At 44.2% G+C, this 20,892-nt stretch overlaps 1 protein-coding gene and 1 pseudogene across 6 annotated transcripts in view; both read left to right on the forward strand.

Moving 5' to 3' along the window:
• KLHL9 (kelch like family member 9) overlaps positions 1-9,385 on the forward strand; it is a 46,469-nt gene extending 37,084 nt beyond the window's left edge. For 2 of the 6 annotated variants that reach the window (XM_073806077.1, XM_073806082.1), the window contains one exon: positions 3,025-4,099. The gene's annotated coding sequence lies outside the window, so the exon portion shown is untranslated. Of the gene's footprint in view, positions 1-3,024; positions 4,101-7,997 lie in introns of those variants that run through there. The other 4 variants (XM_073806078.1, XM_073806080.1, XM_073806083.1 and 1 more) reach the window with 4 other exon arrangements.
• Positions 9,386-11,588: 2,203 nt separating this feature from the next.
• Positions 11,589-12,140, forward strand: LOC117312611 (interferon alpha-8-like; annotated as a pseudogene).
• The last annotated feature ends 8,752 nt before the right edge of the window (positions 12,141-20,892 follow it).

Below are 20,892 nucleotides of genomic sequence, written 5' to 3' on the forward strand. Positions count from 1 at the left end.
CTCTGGAAATTGTCAGGGATCATGAGACAAACCCTCCCCTTTGTTATAAAAGCAACTCGCCCCTTCCTCTCAGGAAGCTACTTTTTTTCCTACGCCCCCCACCCCAGCCTTCTCCCTTGTGCACACGCTGTCTCTTTTTTTTTTTTTTTTTTTTAACGGTACACAGGCCTCTCACTGCTGTAGCCTCTCCCGCTGCGGAACACAGGCTCCGGGCCCGCAGGCCCAGCGGCCATGGCCCACAAGCCCAGCCGCTCCATGGCCTGTGGGATCCTCCCGGACCGGGGCACGAACCCGTGTCCCCTGCATCGGCAGGTGGACTCTCAACCACTGCGCCACCAGGGAAGCCCAAGCTGTCTCTTTTAATAAAAATTTTTGCTTGCCTAAGAGTCTTGTGGAAGTGGTATCATTTCCGTGGTACTGCTGCCCAAGAACCTGGAAAGGGCCCGGTAACAATGGGAGTCCTGTTTCTCTCCCACAGCTGTTCTAGATCCTGAAGAGTGGTCCTTTGCGTTGCTCTACGCATCATGGAAGCCTTCTGTAACGGCTTCCACCTGTTGTAAGACACTGCAAACTGCATAGGACTGTCGTTCTAACTCACTACATCACGGCTCCGCCCCCTTCCACAGCTGGGTCCACGAGCACCAGGGTATTAGTACTTTGCCATCGCCAAATGCCCAAACCACACCCTGCCGGGGAAGTGGCCACACCCAATTCACAAGCCTGTCCTCAGTTAATATCCCTGAAGCCTGTGGCTTTTAACTGTTTAGGGGTTTGGGGTTGGGGGTACGCTCCTTTACCCAACAGATAACCCCCAAACCATCTGATAGGAAACCCAGGTCCTCGCGTTTTGCCTTCACCAGCCAGTCCCGGGAAGTCAGATAGCCAACAAGCACAGGGCTGCTACTTTTAAACTGCAAAGAGCCTCTGAGGTTAACAGGATATCATCAGTATAAGGGTCGAGAAAGACATGCCTCATGGTAGACAGTTGCCACAGGTCCCACTTGCCAGTGGATGGCCACCTTGGGATTATCCCCCCACCCTACCCCGTTATCCATCATTATTTCCCGACATCTCAGCACTCACCGGAGTATCCTCGGCCTCTGAGCTTCTTGGCTGGCTCCCCAACTGTTGAGCTGCACCCTGCAGGCCTGCAAGCCTTATAGCTGCCCAATCTCCAGACCCAAGAAAGAGCCCAGAGACGGTGGCAGAGACATCAGTGGTCTACTGGACAGAGGTCTTACGTGTCTGTATTAAAAGGTCCTCAAAGAACACCCAGCCGTGAAACGCAATCGGCCGGCAGCCATGTTTGCCACTCCCCCCGGACACAGGAGACTACCATTTGTAGGGAGAACTGACCTCAGGTTCGCTCATCAGTTACCAAGGACACCAGCAGCTGGGGCAGGTCTCTCACAAGCCCTCAGGTTAATGACCATTACCACCACAGATATTTCCCTTTTATGAACTAGCAGGTCGAGCTGTTTTGGCCTAAGCTTTAGAACAATCACGTGGTGGGGCAGGGGGCAAGCATGTTGGTGTGAGCGGGGTGTGAGTGAAGCAGGGACTGGTCTAGCACGGGATGCACAAGAGCAAGCGAACAGCCATCTTGAATTGACTAACCATACAGAGTGTCAATGTTTTACAAAAAAATTTGTTGGAAATAATATTCTATGACTTCCAAAGGTAGGTTAGGGTTTATCAAGCCTGGCAGTGCACACATTAGAGGCCAGATAATTCTTTGTTGTGGCTGCTGTGCTGTGGGTACTGTAGGGTGTTTAGCAGCATCCCTGGCCTCTATCCGTTAGATGCCAGTATCAGCCCTCATCACCAGTTGTAACAACTGAAAACGTCTCCAGACATTGCCAAACATGCCCTCGGGGACAAAACTGCCCTCACCGAGAACCAATGGATTAGGTCATAATAGCTTGCTTACTGGGCCACTCACTTCTGAGCCCAAGGCGCCTTTTAAAAAGTTCAACTACACTGAGTCTACCACGCTCACAGAAAAACCAGACCACAAGGAGAGTCATTGTGAGGTGCTACTGTACCCAGTACCAGCTGAGGTCCCAGCTGAGACTTATTCGCATCAGACAGGCAAGTGAAAGTGCCTACCACATGCCAGGTCAATCCCAGCCACCCAGTGGAGTGTGCTCCTGACGCCCTAGAGATGGTGAAACACAGACCAGCCCTTCCTTCCGTGCCCTGTGGGAATCCCTGGCTCACAGAATCTGTGAGATGAGACATTGATTATTTTGGGTGATAGACTTTGGAGTCATTTGTTTCAAAGCTATAGTACTGGGGACATTGTTTGTTTGTATTGCGAGTGGAGGGCTACAACAATAAACAAACAAGCCCTATTTATCAGATCAGATTGAGTATGAGTGTAAAATCCTTTAAGACTTCAGAAAGATCTAGGTGGTGTCTCAGAGAGTCTTTCAAACAAAGGGCCTTCTGAGGATCCTAGGGAATGCCTCACAGATTCTCTCCATTAAGTGACAGGGCTCTAAGACACCAACTTGCTGCCTCACTGGAGACTCATGGGTAGCCCAAGGTGAAAAAGGGTATATATCTGAAGAGATTTGTGGGTGTGCCTCTTATCCAATGGCATTCATTATAAACGGATATACAGCAAACCCAGTAAATGGTTACAGTAATTATATCACTTTAGACTGAAGGTAATAGCATACACAATAAAGAGGGCTTCAGATCCCCAAACTTGTCCAGGAAGGAAGCAGGATGACAAGTCTACACGATGTAAAACATAGGCACTTTTTGTGGGAAAGGAAGGATAACTTAAAAGGCAGAGCCAAGAAGCCAGAAAGGAGAAAAATCAGCCTTGGAGAATAACTCCCAGAGACTTAGAACTGAGCCCTAATCTGAACATTGACACCACCTGCCCTAATAGGGAGCCCGTGACTGCTATGTGCTTTCTGCTTTACCCCATTCTGAATGGGACTCTTATAGTATCTTATGCCTGCCTCACCATTGCATGTTGGGAGTAAAGGAACAAATAACCTCTCTATTTAGATTACAGGGCTTCACATTGAGAAGAATGGCACTCAAGGAGCAGTGCTAGAGGAACTGTGCCTGAGGAACTCCATCCACACCTTGATCTGACGGAGATGGTGAAACTCTGGACCTGGATTTTTGCCATAATAAGATGAGACTTTGGAAGGTTTTGAGAAGTGATGAATGTATTTTACATGTGAAAGGATGTGACGTTTTATGGACTGTAGCAGATTGCATTTTTAAAAGATAGCAGCAACATTTCCCTCATTTCACATATTTTTCTGGAATGTTGAAAATCCTCCAGTAAGAGATATATTGTCTAATTCCTCTCTCCTTGAATCTGAATGGGTTTGTGACATCTACAATACATCAAAATGATACTGTGATTTCTGAGGCTTGGTCCTAAAAGGTAATGCTGCTTCTGCCTTGCTGACCCAGCCTTCATACGAGAAGTGCTATCACTCTGAGTATCACTCTTAGCTACTGCGCCACCAGGGAAGTCCGAGCAGATTACATTTAAAAGAAATATCTTCCTTCTGACCTTTTCAAAGATAACAGGAAAATAAATAATATATAACTTAGACCTTCGAATCAAGTGGGGTCTTTTTCTTCATTAACAACTTGACAGGAAGACTCAGGGATTAAGGGAAAATATTTTGGCTCTTGAGATACAGAACTTCACAGACTTTCACTGGTCACGAAGTTCAGCAAGTGGTTATTTTCACTGCCCTCATTAACACTAGTTATTGATTAAAGGAATTGTTGATGCAAATACTTAGACCAGTCCATGCTTACGGTACCATTGGTTCAATGGCCTTCAAATTTAAAAAAAATAAAAGAATAAGTGGGACTTCCCTGGTGGTCCAGTGTGTAAGACTCTACACCCCCAATGCAGGGGGCCTGGGTTCGATCCCTGGTCAGGGAACTAGATCCCGCATACCATGCCGCAACTAAGAAATCTGCATGCAGCAACTAAAAGATCCCGCATGCCGTGACGAAGATCCCACCTGCCACGACGAAGATCCCACATGCCACAACTAAGACCCTGCGCAGCCAAAATAAATGAAAAAAAATAAAAGTGTTTAAAAAAACTATTTTGGACTGACCTCTAGAAGGGAAACAAGGTCTCAATTTCTTCCAAAACCACAAATTTTATTCTATTTGTTTGTGCTCCAAAGGAAAGAGATTCTAGGTGAGTAAGTAAAGACCAGTGAAGCCACTGAATACTGGTATCCATTAATATATCAGTGTTCAGGGACTTCCCTGGTGGTCCAGTGGGTAAAACTCTGTACTCCCAATGCAGGGGGCCTGGGTTTGATCCCTGGTCGGGGAGCTAGATCCTGCATGCATGCCACAACTAAGAAGTCCACATGCCGCAACTAAAGGATCTCGCATGTCGCAGCAAAGATCCTGTGCCACAACTAAGACCCAGCGCAGCCAAAATAAATAAACAAATATTAAAATATATACATATATATATATATCAGTGTTCAAACCTAGATACTGGTATCCCTGAGGGTACATGATTATTATCCAGGGGCATGCAAGCACATAGATTTTAAGAACACATTTTTTACATCCTCAGCATCGATAAACATCCTTGATGAAACTGATCAGCCAGAGAAGAGAGATGGAAGTTTGGCCGATCGCCATTCTCACATTTAGACTTTACATCACTTTGTAAAATAAAGTCCTTCTTACCCATTCCAAGCCTCAGCCTGGCGCACTGCCTCAGGGTGCAAAACCTCTGTGACACCAGAGGGACGATTCCAGAAGGCTTAGTTCTTCAGAATGATTCCTTTGATAGAAAAGCAGAGGGGACTTTCATAAGATGTTCATGCTTTATCAGTTACATCCTCTCTCTCCTGTATCAACATCTTTCTTTTTATTGGCTAGTTCTGATCAACGTTAAACGTGCTTAATTTTCATTTTATCCTAAACATGACTATTCCTCAGCCCTATAGCCACTTGTTAGTATTATTTTGCTTCTGTCATTCTGTTCACACCCAATCTTCTTCAACGTTCTCTGGATTATCTGTCCCTATTTCTTCACATGCACCTCATTCCTCCAATTGCCATAATTTGGCTTCAACCTCCCTGTTCTCTTAAAACTGCTCAGCCAAAGTTTATAATAATCAATACATGTTACTGAGATCAGAGATCGCTGTCAGGCAGCCTCAGCTGACATCTCAGAAGCATCGGACACTTGTTACCACGCCCTCCATCTTAAGGTCTGACGCTCATCTGGTCTCCGTGTCACCACCATCCTCTGCTTTTCTGCCCCTCCTCCTCTCCTTCCTTTGTTGACTGCTCCCTCTCATCTTACGGAATTGGTGTTCCTCAAAATTCCGTGCTAGTCCCACACTTCATCCTCTCTGCACATACACTCTCAACCTCCCAAATACTTCCAAATGTGGAACTGTGACCTTCATATGCATGTTTTTCCCTAGAATCTGATCTCCAAACATTAGATCCATATTTCTACATGCTAGAATATGTAGAATATCTCCACTTCACGTGTTCAAATTTGAATACATATTTTTCAAACTTTCTCGCCCTTCTATGTTCCTTGTGCGAATGGGCCCCAATCATTCTGCAGCCCAAGATAGAGACATGGACATTATCATTGAGTTCTCAACTTCCTCAAAGCCCATAGCCAATAAATCATCACAGATTCTTCTTCTGACATCATACTCATGGCCACCCATCATCTGTACAACAGCCTTTCCACATGAAGGGATATGCCTACCTTATGAATCCTATTTCTTTCATTGCAGTTGTTTTAAAATATAGTCACAGACTGTCTCATACTCTTTCCTGTCCCTTCCCTTCACTATGTGCTTGATGTAGCAACTTCCCTCTAATCAATACACAACACAGGTTGAAGTGATGGTGTGTAACTTATAAGACTCTGTCATAAAACAATTTACTGCCTTCTCCACTTCTGGTTTTCATCACTCACTTTGGTAGAAGCCAGCTGTTGTGAGGACACATCACAAAGCTTAGTGGAGGGGCTCAGGTGACTGTGATGAGGAACTGAGGCTTCCTGCCAGTGGTCATGTGAATGACCCATGTTAGAAGCAGATCCTCCAACCCAAGTCAAGCCTTCAGGTGACTGCAGGCCAGCTGACATCGTGACCGCCACCTCATGAGAGACCCTGAGCTCACTGAAAGCGCTCTCAAATTCTTGATTCATAAAAACTGTTAGGTAATAGACTAGTGGTTAACGCCACTAAATTTTTAGGTTATTAATTATGCATCAATAGAACACTAATTTACCAATGTAGGAGACCCAATGCAAATTTCTAGCCTCCTTTGCAGATAGAATGCAGGCACTTGAATAAGACTTTGCCAATCTGAAGCACCTGTGTGACATTTTGATCCAGAGTGAAAAATGAGAAGATATAGGCTCTGTGTGGCGATTCCATGTTTGCTGGCTGAAGCAGTGGTTTCCCATGGTGGCAAGTTCAAGTTTCCAGGAAAGAAATGGCATCAAAAAATGGCATTTCCTTTCAGTTCCTACTGGGATATCGGCAAAAACATAAACAGAATTGACGAAACTATTTATATGCCTTTTGGATTTTAAGGGTGACTGAAGTTTAAGGGCACTTTGCACCTCTTTAAAAGCAAAAGAGTGAAGTAAGCCGGAAAGAGAAAAACAAATATCGTATATTAACGCATATATGTGGAATCTAGAAAAATGGTACAGAGGAACCTATTTGCAGGGCAGGAATAGAGACGTAGACATAGAGAACAGAAGTGTGTACATGGTGGAGGGGGAAGGGGAGGGTGGGATAAACTGGGGGATTAGGATTGATGTATATACACTACCAAGTGTAAAACAGATAGCTAGGGGGAACCTGCTGTTTGGCACAGGGAGCTCAGCTCGGTGCTCTGTGATGACCTAGGTGGGATGGGGGATGGGTGGGAGGGAGGTCCAAGAGGGAGGGGATATTTGTAGACATATACCTGATTCACTTCATTGTACAGCAGAAACTAACACAACATTTTAAAGCAATTATACTCCAATAAAAATATAAGAAAATAAAAGCAAAAGTAAGATTCAGCGGATTTCCCTGGCAGTCCAGCAGTTAAGACTGTGGTTCCACTGCAGCGGGCATGGGTGTGATCCCTGCTCAGGGAACTAAGATCCCACATGCCGCGTGCGGCCAAAAAAAAGAAGTTAAGACTGAGCACTTAATATATAAAGCAGCCCCACAAAGCAAAATAAAACAAAAGGCAAAGCTTGTCATATTATAACATAAATAGTAAAATTTGCAAATATAGCAATTATCCTAAGATAATAAATACTAATTATTACAAACTAAAATGAAATTTCTTTCTATTCAACACTACAGTTTCTTATTATTGATAAAAATCTGCCAAAATGACTCAATATATTTTTTAACGGAAGCAGACAAAAAAGTCTTTGAACTGAGTAAATATTTACAAGATTGAGGCCACTAATAAGTGCAGTCAGCCCTCCAAATACATGGGTTCAACCACTACAGGTTGAAAATATTTGAAAAAAAAAATTCCAGAAAGTTCCAAAAAACAAAGCTTGAATTTGCCATGTGCCAGCAACTATTTATAGCATTTACATTGTATTAGGTATTGTAAGTAATCTAGAGGTGATTTAAAGTATATGGGAGATGTATGTAGGTTATATGCAAATACTATACCAGCTTATATAAGGAACTTGAAGATCCACGGTATCCGTGGAGGTCCGGGAACCTCTCCCCTTCGGGTACTGAGGGAGGACTGTAGATGAGACATATTGTGGAAGCTTAAGTCTCCTTTTCAACTTCCTGAGTTTTCTGATGAGCTTATTAATGCAAAGAAAGCATTTACTAATTTTCATGTCTTAACTTCCAGTATGACAATGTCCCAGGCACAGCAGTTGTGTACTTTGCTTCTCAGATCGACCCTGGTACTTTGTGTTTATTTTGGGTTTTTTTTTTGTCCTTTTTGTTGTTTTTGGCCACGTCCAGCAGCTTGTGGGATCAGGGACTGAATCCGAGGCACAGCAGTGAAGGCGCCGAGTCCAAACCACTGGAGCACCAGGGAATTCCCTGAGCCTGGTACTTTGGAAGGAGTTCTTCAAAGTCTGGCTGGAGTCCTCATTGCTCAGAAAGTCTTTCCATCTCCATTTTCTGCACCAAACAGGTCGCCAACAATTCTAGCTGCTGATCAGTCCAATGAGGATTATCATCCCCCTCTGCTGAAAAAGTTGAAGATCTGCTAGATTACCGCATGGAGAAAGAGGTGGCCTGAGCTATTTGCAACTGGCTGCTCCTGGAGGAACCTGAAACCCTTCTTGTCCTTCAGGCAGGAAAACAATGGAAAGATTCTTCCATTAGGTGCAGAACTTGTGAGGGTCTCCTGCTTTGGCAGGCCGTGGTTCGGGGCTGGTCACAGCTAAGGGTGCAGACAGGGCTGGAGAACATCATCCTGGGTGTCCTCAGTGAGGAGGGTGGCAGGCCCCGGTGAGTCTGGTGATGCAGGTGTCTGGCTGTGGGAGCCTGTATCCAGCTGCTCTGAGTACCTGCCTGCAAATGAGATTCTTAAATAGTACAAGGTTCTCAATTCTGTACTCATGCCAATTTTGTTTCCACTTTTTCCAATTTCTCTTCAATTTATCGGCAACAGATAATGTCGCAACTTCAATGCCTTTTTTGTGTATTACACTGGAAATTAAACACATTCATGGAAAAGAACAGAGTATAAATCCAATAGGATGTACTCATCCAAATGAGACCCAAGGTTGAAATAAAATCTGAGTCTCAATCTGTGTCTTTTAAAATTCTAATAAGAGTACTTAGACATTTGACATTTTACTGTACGTTCATGCTTTGTAATGCACCAAAATACAACTAGCCTCGCCTCTCTCCATGTCCCCTTTAAGGGGCTAAGACATTAGATTTGAATTCTTCCACATGACTTTATAGGAGTCATAGCTCATGTTTCCAGACATAGTCTACGGATAAGAGTGGCATAAATGTTAACACTAAGGTCTAATTCATACCATTCTCTTCCTTCTGTCACCAAAAGTGTGCTCACCACATATATATGTGACAATGTGCTTGGCAATGTGGATTCCAGAAAAGTAAGGCAGGGATGGTGACTGCCCTCCAGGGAGCAGGGAAGACAGACTTTAGAGGCAGGATTAGGATGAGGGAAGCACCACGTGCTCAGTGCAGCTGAGGGCCAGTGCTCAGAGCTGATGAAGAGGAGGGCCTGGGAGCAGCAGAAGGCTCCACTCTGACAAAAATCTGGGGCTCCTCAATTTAAATGACATCAGATTTTGATTTCCTCTTCTAAAAAACTGAGACAACTCAAGTAGTTGTCACACAGGCAAATGTAAAGATTAAATGAAGTTTGCAAATTATAGTCTGAGAATCTGAATTTAGTAAACATAGCTGCCTTTAGCATTAATGTGACATATAGTAACTTGCAGAGTCCATGATCAGCCCCGCCAAGACAGGCTTTGACTGCCGCTCCCTTAACACTGTCAGGGGTCTGCGTGTTGAGGCCCCAAATGCAAACTGCAGGAGAGGGATTGCCTTCTGGACTGCGAAGGAGCAAAGCCCAAGTTTCCAGGCCTAGAGCAGTGTCTGGTACATTAAGGAGAGAAATCCTACAGCACTTGAAACATTTGCAGAGAACCAGCATCGAGGAGAAATGGCTGCTCTGTGAATAGTATAAATGAGATCAACGGTCCCTTCCCTCATCCTCAGTCTCAGGATGAGACTATTTTATTATTATTTTAAGACAAAGGTGTTTTTAAATGTTATGGGGACCAGGAAATGGGTTATAAAATGTACATGGGGCAGAGGGTGACGAGAAATGGGACATTCCTATATTTTTACCTATGGAAGATCACAACATTATTTCGAAAGCTATTTCCTGGCTATTTGGGTAAAGAAAGGGAGGGCTTCCCTCAAGCATGGAATGTAAGAAGGCACCAAATCTAAGTGATCAAGATAAATCATATTTTAACGCAATATATAAAAATGGAAACACCACAACATACATGCTGAAGAAAATGTCAAAATTTTAAATAAAGACAGAAATGACCCTGCATTTGGATGACGCTGACAGTCTTACAGAGGAAGGCTTCACATTGCCAGTGAAATTTGGGTAATTTCTGTTTAGTCTATAAAATTCTTACCAGAGAAAATGAGAAGATCAGACCTGGTAAATGTCCTGAGCTTCTTGTCCAGGACACTAATAACTCTTCTTTCTACACTACAGTCAAGCTGGAGTCCTGGGAAAGGGGTTTCAGAAACTCGAGTTAAATAAAAATTATTTAAGACTTCATAGAGTCACAAGAACTTGTCAAACACTGCAGTTCTCTCAAACAAGTAAAGAAGTAGTCTTGAAAATATTAATGAGTTTGCTTCCATTAAAGCTAGGAAAGTAAAATTATATTAAATTCTTGTTTTAGTATAAAGAAACTATAGTTTAAATAGTTTAATAAAATGCTGTTTTAATACTCATATATTTTAATACCCTACCTTCAAGATTTAAATATTTTCAGAAAATATCTTAAAATATAAAAACTTCTAAAATATTTAATTTTAATCACGCAATGTAAGTTTAATTTAAAAATATAAAAAATAAAATGCTGTGAGTTTTTGTTTTTTTTTTTTGCGGTACCGGGCCTCTCACTGCTGTGGCCTCTCCCGTTGCGGAGCACGGGGTCCCGCCGCGCAGGCCCAGCGGCCATGGCCCACGGGCCCAGCTGCTCCGCGGCATGTGGGATCCTCCCGGACCGGGGCACGAACCCGTGTCCCCTGCATTGGCAGGCGGACTCTCAACCCCTGCGCCACCAGGGAAGCCCCCTGTGAGTTTTTTAATGTTCCTACCTTTCAGTTAGTCAGTACATCCTCCCCCACATTAACGCTGTATCCTTGAAAGACACCATGAAGTCCCAGAGCATCTACAGGCGCGCTCAGCTCCCGCGTCCTCGGCCCCGGTGGTGGCCGCGCTCCGACTCACCCCCAGGGTGTCCCGAACACCGTCCGGGCGTCTCATCGCCGCCGCCGCGTTCCCCTTGCTCTGAGCCGTGGCAGCATAGCGCCAGAAACGATTCCGAATCTGTAAAATCGGCCCCAACTCGCTTCCCAGCTTCAAACCCCTCAGAAAACGGCTTCTTTCCCAAAAATGGCCTCGCTCAAGTTACTGTGCGAAAATAAAGCACAAAACTCAGGGGAAAGCCCGAAAACGCAAGGTTCCAGCTTCCAACCAGACAAAATTGTCGCTGGCGCGGCCGCGACAAGCCTCCCACTGGAGAACTCAGCATCGCGAAGACAAGTTTTTTTCTCACTATTAAATCAGTATAAAGTTTCTCCGTGAGAATGCAACTCAACCTTCTCTCGGGCTGCCCAAACCGCGGAAACTGCAAACTCTCATAAGTCAGCCTTTCTCTAGCCGAACCCATCAAAAGACATCCGGCGCCCATTAGCCGACGCCTAGAGAAGCGCACTGTTCCGGGGTCCAGGGAAGGAACCTTCCCGCTAATTATTTAGTGGTGCCCGCGCGCCCCCTCGCGGCCATCTCGTGAACCACTGAAATTCTCAATGGCCCAGATCTATTTGCTAGTGGCAGGAGTGATACTCTGCTCCATCCCTGCTCGCCCTCTTGGCTGGAACTTGCCTTGGATCCAGAGCCTACAGAACAGGGAACTCTTCATACTCTTGAGACAGATGAAAAAGATCCCGTTTCAGTCATGCCTAGAGGACAGAACCGACTTCAAATTTCCTTGGAAAAGAGGGAATATCACAGAAATCCTGACGACTCAAGGCACCGGCTACCACCATCTGACACTCCAGCAGATGGTAACTTCTTCAACAAGGAGGAAAGCCAAGCTGCTTGGAACAACACCCTACTCCATAAACTACCCTCTAGCCTTGATCACACCTTGGAACTACTGCATAAGCCAGTGGAAAATGACAATCTGGACTGTCCATATTTGGGAATTGTTGTCCCGAAATATTTCCAAAGAATCCATCTCTATCTGAAGGAAAACGAATATAGCCCCTGTGTCTGGGAGGTTATCAGAGGAGAAATTAAAGTGTTCCTTTCTCTCATGTAATAATTCTCCAATTACTGTCAACAAATAAAGAAGAAAGGTACACCTGTTACACTTCTACTCAAATGATTATTGTCTGTTTAGTCCTCTAAGATACGTCCACTCATATTTCTGCACATGCTGAAAAATATCTGAAGTATCACGAGTTTACAAAAATATATTTACAAAGAAGAACACAATCTATTTTCTTATACAAGTAATTTTACAATGTGCTTTCTAAAATCTGTGTAACTTCTTGGAGGGTATTTGGATTTCCAACTATGACGTTTATTTTAAAATGGAAAGGTTGTTAGCATAGTATGCTGTTCAAGACATTTGTCAGTTAATTTCATGCTAGCTGCTGTCACAGAGAAACAGAAAGATGTCAGTAATTGGGTCAGCATAGAAATTTATCTTTCCATCCTTAAGAGAAAAATGCAGGCATTCCTAATCAGATGAATTTTCTAGCTGGCCTCCTCTAAACAGTGATGTAGGGACATGGGTGCCGTCTATTGTGTGGCGTTGCTCTATTCAACGTGTGGTTTCCGATTTGTGGTGTGTGAGTCTATTCCACTCAGTGGTAAAGGAAAAGGTATGGGGATTACATGGGATGTTTTCAAGGGCCAAGACAGTATAGGGCAATATCACCTCTGCTCACATTAGTTGGTCTGAATCTATTACCATGGGAATCTAAGTGCAAAGAAGTTATTGGGTGACTAATGGAAGAGGAGACAAGTTCAATGAATAAGACTACTTTTCATTTTTATACTATTTGTACTAATGACATTCTAGAGAAAAGAAACCAAAACAATGTTCTTGCTTACACTCACATTATAAAAAAAAGTTGACTTGGGGTCTGACTCCACAATTTCAACTTAGGTATGATGACATGGATGTCACTCATCAGAGTTCACAGCGTGATTGACTCTTTGAAAGAAGCATTCAAGTTCATTCCCAAAGGCACAGACTAACAAGGAAAATATCCGCAAGTGTAGACACAAGTTGTTTCCTTTTTGCTTGAGAGAGACAAGAAAAGTAGGGCCACGTAGCTCCTTGAAAGTACTTGAGGATGACTGAACTAAATAAAAGTGGAGAGTGTGTCTTCCATTCATGTCCAGGCCCGTGATTCTCATCCTTATCTGCTAAATACTGAAAATGCTAACTTGAAGAAAATAGAGCTGCAAAGTCTTTTAAAAAATACCTCACACAATATTCCATTGTAACTTCCCTTGTAGAACCATAAAGAATTTTAAAGTATGTGTAGATTACTGTCCTTTCACGTCGTATCTCTCAAATATATCTATCAAATATATGATTGAGCTCCTGAAATGATAGGGACTGGACTAGCTGTCTAGGAAACGGGGTTGGGTAAGACGGTGTCTCTCCCTTTAGGTATTTTACACACTCCTGGAAGGTATTCTGAGGATACAATAGGTCAGGACATGTCTTACTATTTGGACATCTTCAACAAAATAGCATAGACTGGGTAGTTTGTAAAGAGCAGAAACTACTCACAGTTCCATAGTCTGGAAATCCAAGATCTGGGTGTCAGGGTGGTCCAGTTGTGCTGAAAGCCTGCTTCCAGGTCACACACTGTCCACTTCTCCTTGGCAGAGACTGGGGGATTTACCTGAGACCTCTTTTAAAAGGGCACTAATTCCAATTGTGAGGCCTCCATCCTCATGACTTAATCACCTCCCAAAGGGCCCACCACCTAACACCATCACTTTGGGGATTAGGACTTTAATGAATCTTGTGGGGTACCAAACCTTAAGAACATAAAAGTCTTTAAAGGCTACACGCCTGTCATTTAGAAGTAAGAATATATTCATGCTGAGTAAATAAAGATGAAAGGGCAGGTTAGCAGGAAAAAAGAGCAGACCAAGGACTCAGAATCCAAACTCATGGTTTGGGACCTGAAGTCATGCTTTAGTTATTACTGGCCAAATTCTGGAAATCAAACTGAAAGGAGCCCACTCTCCCACGGAACGGAATGAAGATACAGGATGCAACAGATCAGTCATCATTCTTTGTGAAGAGTCTCCAAAGGTTCTCAGGAGAAACGTAGTAATTGCCACATCAATAAAGATCCACTAAGGAGTAATATGCGTCTGGTTACTGTGAGCTGTGAGATTCAGGAAGAGTCTGAGTTCAGATAGGTGCCTCTGTATATGACACCAGGCTAGTTCTTTTCTATTATAACCTAGTAGAGGGCAAATTAGAGATGAGGCCATCTTCATGAGTTTAATATAGTGCCAGGCAGAGGCTGAAAATTGTGCTGCAACTTGAATCCCCAGAACCATATGCACCTTAAAGGAAACATAATCCTAGTGGTTTTAGCAATAAACTCAGTAGGCATGACTGATACCAGTAAGGGAAGAGTGGAAATATGAGCCATTTCGATTATAATCCCAGCAAATATGGCCCTGATGAAGCAAAACAGCTTGGTCATTTGCAAATGACTTCCAGTAGGAGGAGAAAATCTAAGAAATTGCTTTAGTAAAAACTACTTGTTGAGTGATTACACTGGGCCTGGTGCCCATGATACCGCAGAGAATAAGACAGAGTCCAGTCAGTTACTGCAGAGCTGCTTTGCCAAAGATGGTCACATACCTATTGTTTGAAGATGGGAATGTAGAGGGCTGAAGCAACATAACTTCCACTGCAAAATAAAACGTATTAAAGATTGGAGCTGAAAGTTAATTCTTTCCACGACATAATATTTATTCGGTTCTAAATTAATTATGAAGATGGTTTCCTTTGGTTTGAAAAGGATAGACTTGGATTGGCACCTCTAAAAGTCCTTAAGGAAATTTGAAATTTAATGCAAAAATAGAGAGAAAGATTCAAATTGATGATGACTGCTAAATCATGCATTCTCACTGGGGATGCTAACTGCTTCCATGGGTACAAACATTAGTTTTTAGGGGTATGACAAATTTTGCTATTACAATGCTGTGGCAGTCCAAAGCTTAACCCTATACAACAAAATCTTATTCCTTAGTATTCATTTTTGTCTTTGGGTTTTCTTGTGTATCATACATCCAAGAAGCCTTGACACTGAGTTCATGGAAGATAAACAAACTGCATACACGATCAGTGCTCCACAGTATGGTGACTTGATGGCTCATTGGAGGACTTTCTCTCCATCATTTGCTTGATCTCAAAGTAATATGTAAGAGGTGGCCTTTACTTACTTCTGAGCTCCCATTGGCTGTCTTGTGGATGTTGCTTATGTTTGAGTCTCAGTATGATTTGCGCTATGGGAATTAAATACAAATAGAAAATTGTATTTGCATATTAAATACGAAAAAGTTTATATTTTATCATTTAATTCTACTGAAGTTGTTCAACACATCCGTAATTACAGCTAGTGCTTAACAGAAAAAAATGTTTACAATATCTAGATGAATATCTAGCAGCAGTGAAATTAAAAATTATTTTCTGAAAAAATTTTATTGTATGATATGAAACAAAATTAAAAGTTAAGTACCTAAAAATAAATATTAAGAAAATAATTTTTTTTTTTTTTTTTTTTTGCGGTACACGGGCCTCTAGCTGTTGTGGCCTCTCCGGTTGCGGAGCACAGGCTCCGGACGCGCAGGCTCAGCGGCCATGGCTTACGGGCCCAGCCACTCCGTGGCATGTGGGATATTCTGGGACCGGGGCACGAACCCGTGTCCCCTGCATCGGCAGGTGGACTCTTAACCACTGCTCCAGCAGGGAAGCCCAAGAAAATAATTTTAAAATTTCAATGATTTTGAATGATTTTTAAGTGTATCTATACCTTGGCAGTACTATAAAGTTTATAAATTTTATTTGAATATGTAGTTTGCTACATTGCTGTTTATATAAGTAAATATAGTAATTAAAAGTCACTGTGAAAACTTAGTTGTAAAGTTAAATTAAAATTCAATAGCTTATCAATCAGTGTGATACACCACATCAACAAGTTGAAGAATAAAAAGCATATGATCATCTCGATACAGAAAAATCTTTTGCCAAAATTCAACACCCATTTATGAAGAAAACTCTCCAGAAAGTGGGCATAGATGGAACCTACCTCAACATAATAAAGAGCATATACAACAAACCACCAGCAAATATCATTCTCAATGGTGAAAAACTGAAAGCATTTCCTCTAAGATCAGGAACAAGACAAGGAGGTCCACTCTCACCACTATTATTCAACATAACCTTGGAAGTCCTAGCCACAGCAATCAGAGAAGAATAAGAAATAAAAGGAATCCAAATTAGAAAAGAAGTAAAACTGTCACTGTTTGCAGATGACATGATACTATACAGAGAAAATCCTAAAGATGCTACTAGAAAATTACTAGAGCTCATCAATGAATTTGGTAAAGTTGCAGGATACAAACTTAATACACAGAAATCTCTTGCATTCCTATACACTAACAATGAAAGATTAGAAAGAGAAATCAAGAAAACAATCCCATTTACCATCAGATCAAAAACAATAAAACACCTAGGAATAAACCTACCTAAGGAGGCAGAAGATTTGTACTCAGAAAACTATAAGACACTGATGAAAGAAATCAAAGATGACCCAAACAGGAGTTCCCTGGTGGTGCATTGGTTAAGAATCCGCCTACCAATGCAGTGGACATGGGTTCGAGCCGTGGTCCGGGAAGATCCCACGTGCCGTAGAGCAACTAAGCCCATGTGCCACTACTACTGAGCCCGCATGCCACAACTACTGAAGCCTGTGTGCTAGAGCCCGTGCTCTGCAGTGACAGAAGCCACCGCAATGAGAAGCCCACACACTGCACCGAAGAGTCACCCCCGCTCGCCGTAACTAGAGAAAGCCCTTGCACAGAAACAAAGACCCAACACAGCCAAAAATAAAGTTAAAAAAAAAAAAAAAAAGGCAGCAAGGACTACCCAAGCTCCACTGTGTTCCTAGAACCTCTAGAAAAAACACAAGTTCACATGAGCTCATACATTTTAATCCTGAGCTGATACCCTCTTCCCTGAGTTCCTTAGAATCAGGTAAACCAAGCTCAAACCATGTACAAATCCCATTACCCCTCCTTCCTACTGAGCCTTGTCACGGTTCTTCATGGTGAGTACTCTCTTGCTGCAAGTTAGGACACCTGACTTGGGTTAACTATAGAGCTGATCCTGGGGCGTCTAGCTGGGCTTCATTACAACTCCAGGAAAGAAAGTCATGTGAGAGCATCCAGAGAGAACTAGCACAGTCTTCCAACTGTGCTGTTAGTGGTCAGAGAGAAGAGAATTTGGTGTTAATTTTTTTGGAGGCTACTGATTTTTTTGGAGGGTGAGGGTGGAACATGCTCCCTTTTACTTTATGCATATAAGTAATGTTTTTAACTGTTCAAAAAATATCTGAAAGATTTGAGAAAAGCTCTGTTTCCTTCAACTAATGTGACAAGAAAAAAGGTCCAGAGATTTAGGTCTGTCCATAATATTCTCATAGCTATAGTGTAGACATGTTGTACATTAAAAACTCAGCATTGTTGTGACCACCTAGAGGGGTGGGATACGGAGGGTGGGAGGGAGACTCAAGAGGGAGGAGATATGGGGATATATGTATATGTGTAGCTGATTCATTTTGTTATACAGCAGAATTTAACACATTGTAAAGCAATTATACTCCAATAAAGGTGTTAAAAAAAAAAGAAACACTGGCATCAAAGCATAAAAAAAAGTAAAAAAAAAAAGAAAAACTCAGCAATGTGAACACATCTTGTACCCAAGTCCCTTGAAATAAGATTATCAAAAGCACTGATTTTGAAGACTTCCTGGAAGATAAAAACACATTTCATAGTCTTCGCTCTAAGAGCAGAACGCACAACTTAAAACCGCACAGCAAGAGAAATAGAGCGAGACGCTGACAGATTTTATCTTCCAAGGACAGCAACAATGCTGACTCCCACCCCAGGTGTGCCTTGAAAACTATGCCATTTCTCACCAACTTGAGGTTGGTCTACTTCATCCCTCTTTAAATATGGAAAGGCTTGTATTGGGCTGCACCCCGAAGGCCTCCAAGCCCCGTGGCTGCCCAGCCTGAAGACCTAAGAAAGAGCCCACAGACAGCAGAAACATCAATGTCTTACTGGACAGGGAATCTTAAGAAAAAGGTCCTGCAGCGACACCCCGTGGACAGCAAGCAAGACGTGGCAGCAATCTTACCTATTTGAGGGAAGCTACTATTACACAGGCAATTTTCATCAGATTGGCTCATCAGTTACCAAGGAAACCAGTAGCAGGGGCCCTTCCATCACAACCCCTCAGGTTAATGACCAACAGCAGATACTGATATTTCCCTTTTATGAGCTAGCAGGTGGAGCCGTTTTGGCCTAAGCATTAGAACAATCACTAGGCGGGCCCGGGGTGAGCAGGCTGGTGGGCGTGGGGTGTGAGGGAAGTGGGGGCTGGTCTAGCGGGGGATGCACGAAGAGCAAGAGAACAGCCGTCCTGAGTGTCCTGACCACACACCCCACCCCTACGCACCCTACACGACCCTTACAATCTCCGTCCGCCCCTCTTCCGAGACACCCCCGGGGTCAGGTACATAGCAGCGCACCGCAACCAGATACCACAAATGCAATACACACAACAGCTGCTAAGAAGTGTCAAGAGTAAGCTAGGCCCTTGGCACACAGGGCAGGAAGAAGGCAAGAGTCTTCAGTTGCCCCCCCTATGGCGGCATGAGCCAGGTGGATTTCCCATGGCATCTCGCTGCACACCCAGCCATCAGACTCATTTTGCAGCCTGGCCACCACGGTGGCCCAGTCCACAAGCTGATTCCCTGCCCTCAGCCTAGCGAGGAAGTCTAGCAATACAATACAGGGAGGTCGTGACCAGTAAGCAAAATACAAGCCTTAACAGCATTCTGAGATAATACCACCCCTACCTGTGGTTTCTGTCCTGGCCTGCAGTACCATACCGCCTGTCCACCCTCAGTCCCCACAGCCGGCGCCAAATAATGGAGCCTTTCAATTAGCAAGGCATCAGCAGGGTTGGAAGGCAGGTGGAAATACCAGCACTTATCTTTACCAGGCCATTCCTTAACTGCATGGCCAAGAAAATGGGATTCCTTGGTTGATATCGATGTCTATGGTGAGAAAAGAAGACAAGAAAGAGTACAGTCATTCTGAAAAAAAGACCACACAACGGGCAAAACAGGTCTTGCAAGCTAGAGAACAAAGGCCAAGGGGTCCTGAGTTCTGGGGGTGGGATAAGAGAGGGGGACAACAGCCTCCCAGGAATAAATGATCTCTGTTACATTAACGAGTATACCTAGTTGCCACAAGGGAACAAGCTCAACTGCAGATTTCAACCTTACCTGTTCCGGGGCTCTCTTGCAGAAGCTCCTCACGCACCCCTTTCCCCTCCCAGAAGTGTTCCCTAACCTGAGCGCCACCATGGAGCCTCCTGCTTCCGAACGAAGATGTGTGACGATCTCTGGAAACTGTCAGGGATCATGAGACAAACCCTCTCCTTTGTTATAAAAGCAACTCGCCCCTTCCTCTCAGGAAGCTACTTTTTTTCCTCCGCCCCACACCCCAACCTTCTCCCTTGTGCACACGCTGTCTTTTTTTTTTTTTTTTTTTTCACGGTACACGGGCCTCTCACTGCTGTAGCCTCTCCCGCTGCGGAGCACAGGCTCCGGGCCCGCAGGCCCAGCGGCCATGGCCCATGGGCCCAGCCGCTCCATGGCATGTGGGATCCTGCCGGACCGGGGCACGAACCCGTGTCCCCTGCATCGGCAGGCGGACTCTCAACCACTGTGCCACCAGGGAAGCCCAAGCTGTATCTTTTAATAAAAATCTTTGCTTGCCTAAGAGTCTTGTGGAAGTGGTATCATTTCTGTGGTACTGCTGCCCAAGAATCTGGAAAGGGCCCGGTAACAATGGGAGTCCTGTTTCTCTCCCACAGCTGTTCTAGGTCCTGAAGAGTGGTCCTTTGCGTTGCTCTACGCATCATGGAAGCCTTCTGTAACGGCTTCCACCTGTTGTAAGACACTGCAGACTGCATAGAACTGTCGTTCCAACGCACTGCATCATGGCTCTGTCCCCTTCCACAGCTGGGCCCAGAAGTGCCAGGGTATTAGTACTTTGCCATCGCCAAAGGCCCAAACCACACCCTGCCGGGGAAGTGGCCACACCCAATTCACAAGCCTGTCCTTAATATCCCTGAAGCCTGTGGCTTTTAACTGTTTAGGGGTTTGGGGTTGGGGGTACGCTCCATTACCCAAACAGATAACCCCAGAACCATCTGATAGGAAACCCAGGTCCTCGCGTTTTGCCTTCACCAGCCAGTCCCGGGAAGTCAGATCGGCCACAAGCACAGGGCTGCTACTTTTAAACTGCAAAGAGCCTCTGAGGTTAACAGGATATCATCAGTATAAGGGTCGAGAAAGACATGCCTCATGGTAGACAGCTGCCACAGGTCCCACTTGCCAGTGGATGGCCACCTTGGGATTATCCCCTCACCCTACCCCGTTATCCATCATTATTTCCCGACATCTCAGCACTCACCGGAGTATCCTCGGCCTCTGGGCTTCTTGGCTGGCTCGCCAACTGTTGAGCTGCACCCTGCAGGCCTGCAAGCCTTATAGCTGCCCAATCTCCAGACCCAAGAAAGAGCCCAGAGACGGTGGCAGAGACATCAGTGGTTTACTGGACAGGGGTCTTACGTGTCTGTATTAAAAGGTCCTCAAAGAACACCCAGCCGTGAAACGCAATCGGCCGGCAGCCATGTTTGCCACTCCCCCCGGACACAGGAGACTACCATTTGTAGGGAGAACTGACCTCAGGTTCGCTCAT

The sequence above is a fragment of the Tursiops truncatus genome, chromosome 6 (genome assembly GCF_011762595.2).
Source record: "Tursiops truncatus isolate mTurTru1 chromosome 6, mTurTru1.mat.Y, whole genome shotgun sequence".
NCBI classification, from domain to species: Eukaryota; Metazoa; Chordata; class Mammalia; order Artiodactyla; family Delphinidae; genus Tursiops; species Tursiops truncatus.